Genomic DNA, 6291 nt, shown 5'->3' with positions numbered 1-6291 from the left:
GAAACCCTAGCCCAGCTGAACTACGCTCAGTCAGCTCTGAAACAGAACAATGTGACGCTCTGGAAGAAAAACTCCAAAAGCAGCTGGCTGAACAAGAGAGCCACCAGATTGAGTTCACAGAGCAGGAAGAGAGCTTCAAGAAGGAGCTCTCTGAAAAATTAGAATAGTCCAACACATGCTCTGTGAGAGTTGGGAGAGGAGTGGACCAGTGCGAAAAAGAAAAGAGAGATCTGGAGGACATGCTGCCGGTGAAATAGAAGATCTGGAAGAATATGAGGCGGCAGACAGGAAGGAGGACATCCAGTGCCTCATGGACAAAAAACATCCAGCTTCAGGTACGATGCCTCAGCTCATCTTTTGATTCAAACAACGTATTTCAGATGTCTTCAGACCTCTGGAGGTAAAATCAAATATGTTGTCTTTCTCTTTTCAGGAGCTTATAGAAACAAACAAAGAAAAGAAGAGCTTCTGGAGCTGGAGTCTGTGTATATAAACAGTAAAGGCAGTTTGTGACAATGAACCCACGCGTCCTCCTTTACCTCAGTGACCTATACGCTGGCCGGCTCCGTAAGAAAGCCAGCTGTATTTCCAAAGACCCCACCCACCCTGGACATGTACTGTTTACTCTCCTTCCGTCCGGAAGGAGATACAGGACAATTAAAACCCACACAAACAGACTACGAAACAGCTTTTACCCACAGGCTGTCAAGTGTGTAGAACCCCCCCTCTCCTCTCCCCTCAAAGGCTGAGGACACTAGCTGCTGAACCATAATCGTGGCACCTGCACTTTATGATGATCCACTTATTTATTGTTCTACTTTGTGACTGAATGTTTTTAATGTTTGTTTTTCACTGCAAAGAGCTGCTAAACTGTTTTTCGTTGTTTTCAATGACAATGACAATAAAGTCTATCTAATCTAAAAAACCTTAATCTCATCTCCCTTCTCCTTCCACCTCTCCCTCCCTACATTTCTTCCTTCCTTCATTATTACTTTTTAAATCATTAGTTAAATTCATAAACTTTAATCATATGTAGGTTTATGTGTCTCCTATGTGTGTGACAGATCTGTGTGATTGGGTCCTCTTTTATTTTTACTGTATATCAATGATTTAACATGGACTGAAGGGGCATACAAGTGCCCCATTGGGAAAGAACAGTTACATTTGACAATGCTACGGATAAACACAGCCAGTGATCTGAAAGAGCTGGACATAGAGTAGATGGGTTAACCCTGACCGTAACCTGTGATTAGATGGTCAGGTTTATATTTGGCAAACTGTTTGCACAAGTCATCACTTGCAGCTCCCAACCCAGGGTTTTAGCAATACTACGTGATTTCATAGATTATCATTATAATTCAGTGTGTGAGCCTACAACCTAACGTCTCTTCTAGAGAGACTGTTTAGGAGTTTAGTTTAATCCCTCTAGTCATATTCAGATAGTATAGACCTGAGCTGAGGCTGAGGGATTTAGTACAACATAAATTAACTGAGGATATCTCAATGTGCTGTAAAAATGTAACAGTAATTGTACCAACGTTTTTTTTTCCCACATGTCAATCATCATTATGCATACACATGCCTTTAATTCTAGCTATGTAGAGCTCAGAGACTGTGTTAATCATGCAGATTTGGTATAATGCTCCCTAATACACTATGGCAAAACGAGTCTGAGAGGCATGTAATGCATTTGTTTCAAAGCCATATTTTACTTTTTTTTAAACAATTGCGATGCCCTATGCCAAGCTGATGGAAATTATACAAGAAAATAGCAAAGCATGCATCATCATTCTTACAGAAAACCCACTATCTATACCAAATAGGTTTCACAGTAATGATGTTATTATTGTGAATCTATTAGTGCAGAGCAATTTTCATTGAGGACATGTGTTTCATAACCTCTGTTTATTATGTCTCAGTGTATGTGCAGGGTAAATATCGCAAATTAATCGCACATTTTTTATCTTATCAGAATGTACCTTAAAGGGAGATTTGCCAAGTGTTTAATACTCTTATCAACACAGGAGTGGGCAAATATGCTTGCTTTATGCAAATGTATGTATATATGTATTACTGGAAATCAATTACCAACACAAAACAATGAGAAATATTGTCCAGAAACCCTCACAAATTATTCATTTATACAAAGTCACCAGTGAGAAGACCATCGGTTTCATGTACTGAACATAGTCCTCTACTTATAGGGTATAACTTCAATCTAATCAAGGCCCTCGAGTGACAACTATCTACTGTATTCTTCACAATAAAAGGCTCTTCAGTCCAGCTGGGGTACTACGGTTCTCACCAATATCAGCACAGCGATACCGTTTCTTTCTCGCAAAACAAACTAATGATAACACTCAACCTGGAAGAATCCTTTCCCATTTCTCTCTTTAAGTCATACTGGACATTAAAGGCACTTCACTGCTATCACTGTCCACACATCAAGAAGGTGCATAAAAAAACTACGCTCAAATCATAACATGGCAAACTCAAGCCCAACAGGCAACAACAGCTGTCAGTGTGTCAGTGTGCTGACTTGACTATGACTTGCCCCAAACTGCATGTGATTATCATAAAGTGGGCATGTCTGTAAAGGGGAGACTCGTGGGTACCCATAGAACCCATTTTCATTCACAAATCTTTAGGTCAGAGGTCAAAGGACCCCTTTGAACATGGCCATGACAGTTTTTCCTCGTAATGGATTCCTTAGGATTTTCTGGTCTCATATGATAACAGTATTTTCACTGTAGCTTTAAAAGCCGCTACAACCTAAAAATCGCAAGTTGCGTTAATGCGTTAAAAAAATTTGTGGCGTTAGAACGATATTTGCTTGTTATTAGCGTGTTAACTTTGACAGCCCTGATTAAAATACAATCTTTATTTATCAAATGCATCCTGCTGTCTTTCATTTGTCAGAGGTTTATTTATCCTCCGCTGGTAGCAAAACTGATTTGTCAGGTACGGTGACACCTGTCTGTGTATCATACAAAAACAACTGTGAGTGGTTCTTGGGTCTCTTTTTTCTATTCCCTTGAGCTCTGGCAGTTAGTAGATTGAGCAGAAAACAGCAATGAAACCCTTCATTTCCCCTTTGACCAGTCCTGTTCTCTCTACTGTCCCACAGTGCACTTTGACTATGAGCTGTCTGCTTAGCCTGTGGCTGTCTGGCACACTGACCCCCTTAAGAGGCCACATTGTGTGTGTGCATGCAAGTGTGCGTGTGAAACCGTGTTTGTTTGTGAATGAGTGTGTGTGTGTGCCTCCACTCCACTCCGCTACCCTAACATCAACTCATGTCCTGGCTGTTATAAATAATTCATTGGCCATTTGAGGCCCCCGGAGCAGAAGAGCACTTGTGCGAGCCTTTAGTGATGGCCTTTAGTCACTCCTTACAAACACCCACTTAAACAGTCCTCGCACACAAGAATACACTCCTCTCAAACCTCACCAAAGCAGCCACTTAAACTGTCACAGCAGATCAATGGGGAAGCCCAAACTCAACATTATCCTCTCATACCAAAGCTGAGATTTTTTTTCTTTCCACCTGACAACACTCAGAGCAAATAGATATTTTCTTTTTTCCGGTGCGTCCAGAAACTCCAGCTAGTCAGTGCTGATGTCCTGAAGGAGGAGGAGGAGGGTGATGTGGGGTGGGGAGGCAAAGCACCTGGGTTTTTTAAGCTCCAATCTGCTGTCTGCCTCTTGTTCGTGTATTTGATGCGGCGTGCGGGTGAAAGAACGGGGCACTGGCGAGAGAACTAACCGAGAGAGGTGAGGGAGACGTGGCGTGAGCGAGACAGGGAGGAAGAGACGGAGGATGAGGCGTTGGGAGGTCAGAGTAGCATCTCGACTCCCTCGGAGAGGAAGAGAAGTGTCCGGCAGCACCTGCCTCATTACCGTCCGCCCCCCCTCCGTCTGACGTAACCCCGCTAACCCTGAAGAATATACATTAGCCGCGGGCCATACCTATGGGCCATGCGAACACATTTGTACAAGTTTTTGTCGATTAACTAATTCAGAAGTGAGCTTCATTATTCCACTGCCCTTAATTGAGATAACAATGCAAATTCCCTTCATTAACTGTGACATGGACAATTTCTCCCGGGCTCCGCAGGGACACCATTATATTCAGAGCCCATGGAGCAGGTTGCAAGGTGTCATCAGATATTCAAATGGCATGCTTGTTTAATTGCAGTAAATGTAGCATGTCCGGACAGGTTGGCGGAGGACATTTGGAGTGCGTGCCTGGCCGTTTTTGTGTCGGTATGTAGGTGTGTGTGTGTGTGTGTGTGTGTTGGGTAATAGAGGCATTTGGATGGTAGTTAAGGTAGGAGTCAGTTCAAGGTGTGAGTGAGTGTGTGTGTATATGAGTGAGTGTGCAGGGCCAATGGGCCCCCCCACCCAGGCAGCTGTTTGCAGGCCCCTGTGCGATCCCGTGGGGCTCCTGAGGGAGTGTGTTGTTGGACTCTTGTCTTTTATGGCAGCAGCAGTAAACATGACAGGCTGTTTGGAGACCATCTGTTTCCAATGGCTGCCGCATGGTAACAGGGAGCTCAACCTGAGATCTGCTCGGTGTCTGTCTCAGAGGTAACAGTCCTGTCTCCTGGCTGCTACGGGGGGATTCTGACGGGGAGAGAGAGACGGGAGGCGGATGAGAGAGAGAGGAAAAAAAGAGATCGCCCAATGATTTGAACTTGGCATCTGCATGTGCTACCTAGCATCAAACAGCACCCTGAGGACCTACAGGTACGGCCGACAGCCACACATGCACAGCAAACATGCACACACATACACAAAAAAATAGAGTCTTCGACACACAGTGCAGACACACAAACACCTCGGGCCATTAAGCTAAAGCAGTATTATACTGTAAGAGAGGCGGTCCCAGAGCGTGACAGATTGAGTCAAGTTCTTCTAACACTCTCTGGCTGCCGACACGGCGCTATGTCAAAAGCCCATGTCCCTCAACACCTCCTCTTGCCAAATTGAGATGAAGAGAAGAAGAGACTGTTGCACTCCTCTTAACACATAAGCCATTAATATGTCTCTGATGCACTCATTTGTTCACCTCACTCATTAATTTGAGTCCTTTCTCGCTTAAGCGGCATTCAAATCAAAACAGCGCGGATAGCTTTGAGGTGTGACTCGGACTGATTTGCAGGTCTTTTACCTCTGAGGACATCTTGTTGGCATTACAGTATCACAGATGCATTTTTTTTTTCTCTCTGTTGTTGAAATCAGAGTTTAGAAAAACAGCAGCCACCCAAGTGCTCCTAATGGTGGCTTGACACAGTTTTTTTTACTTTCATGAATCCAGAGGTGTATCTGTTTCGACATGGTTGGTTCTTCCTATCTTGGCCTAATTATTCGTTTAAAGTCATTTACTTTCCCATCATTACCCCGCTTAAACACACCCATCCTGAAAGGCCTTGAACCCCTAGCTCTCTCTCTCTCTCTCTCTCTTTCTGCCTTGTCATTTTATTCTCCCTGAACGTACTCACCCATTAAAGAGCCGCTGCGGTCCACCACTCATTATTGCTCAGTACATTTACATTGAATAGGTCATTGGGACCCAACTAAGTGGAACTAATGTGGGACAGAATAGTAGAGGGTTTGGGTTCAGTGTTACACAAACCCTCTGCTCTGTAATAAGGAATCTCTGATTGCTGTTAAGTAGGCAGAGTGCCTCGCTGATCTGAGTCATGTCTGAAACAAATCTGAGGGTTTGTTTGTTGTTTGTTTTATGGTTGTCTGTTGGGGCTTTTCTTCATTTTAAAGCTAGGGTTGGTAATGTTGACAAACTAGCAAGATTATGCTAGATTTTAAAAATGATCCAACTGAAAAACCCAGCCCAATGTTGCAAACTCTTTTCCAATGAATGTAGCTGGCAGCACTGGCTTCAAAAGTCCCTAAATCTAGCAAGAAAGTCGCCCAGTTGGCAATACTTACAGTCCGTCCCTTCAGGCCAGTGGGCAAATATGGGGTCTGAAAAGTGAAGCCAATACGTAAGTGCCTTAAATTTGCATTCTTTCTAATAGCCAGCAGGGGACGACAAAAAAAATAAGTCAGATTATATAGAAGTCAATGAAAAAATGACCCTACTTCTCACTTGATTTATTATCTCAGTAAACATTGTAAACATGAGTTTATTGTCTCAATCACTAGTTTCAAGTCTTCTTCAATACAGCATGATGTTCATTTAGTAAATTATGGTCTCATTTAGAGTAAAATAGACCATAAAGCAGGGTATGATTTAGGGTGCAGGCTACCACTCCACAGTCTGGGAGT

Source organism: Sebastes fasciatus, chromosome 14 (genome assembly GCF_043250625.1).
Source record: "Sebastes fasciatus isolate fSebFas1 chromosome 14, fSebFas1.pri, whole genome shotgun sequence".
Lineage (NCBI taxonomy): Eukaryota > Metazoa > Chordata > Actinopteri > Perciformes > Sebastidae > Sebastes > Sebastes fasciatus.
Note: the sequence above shows the minus strand (reverse complement) of the source record.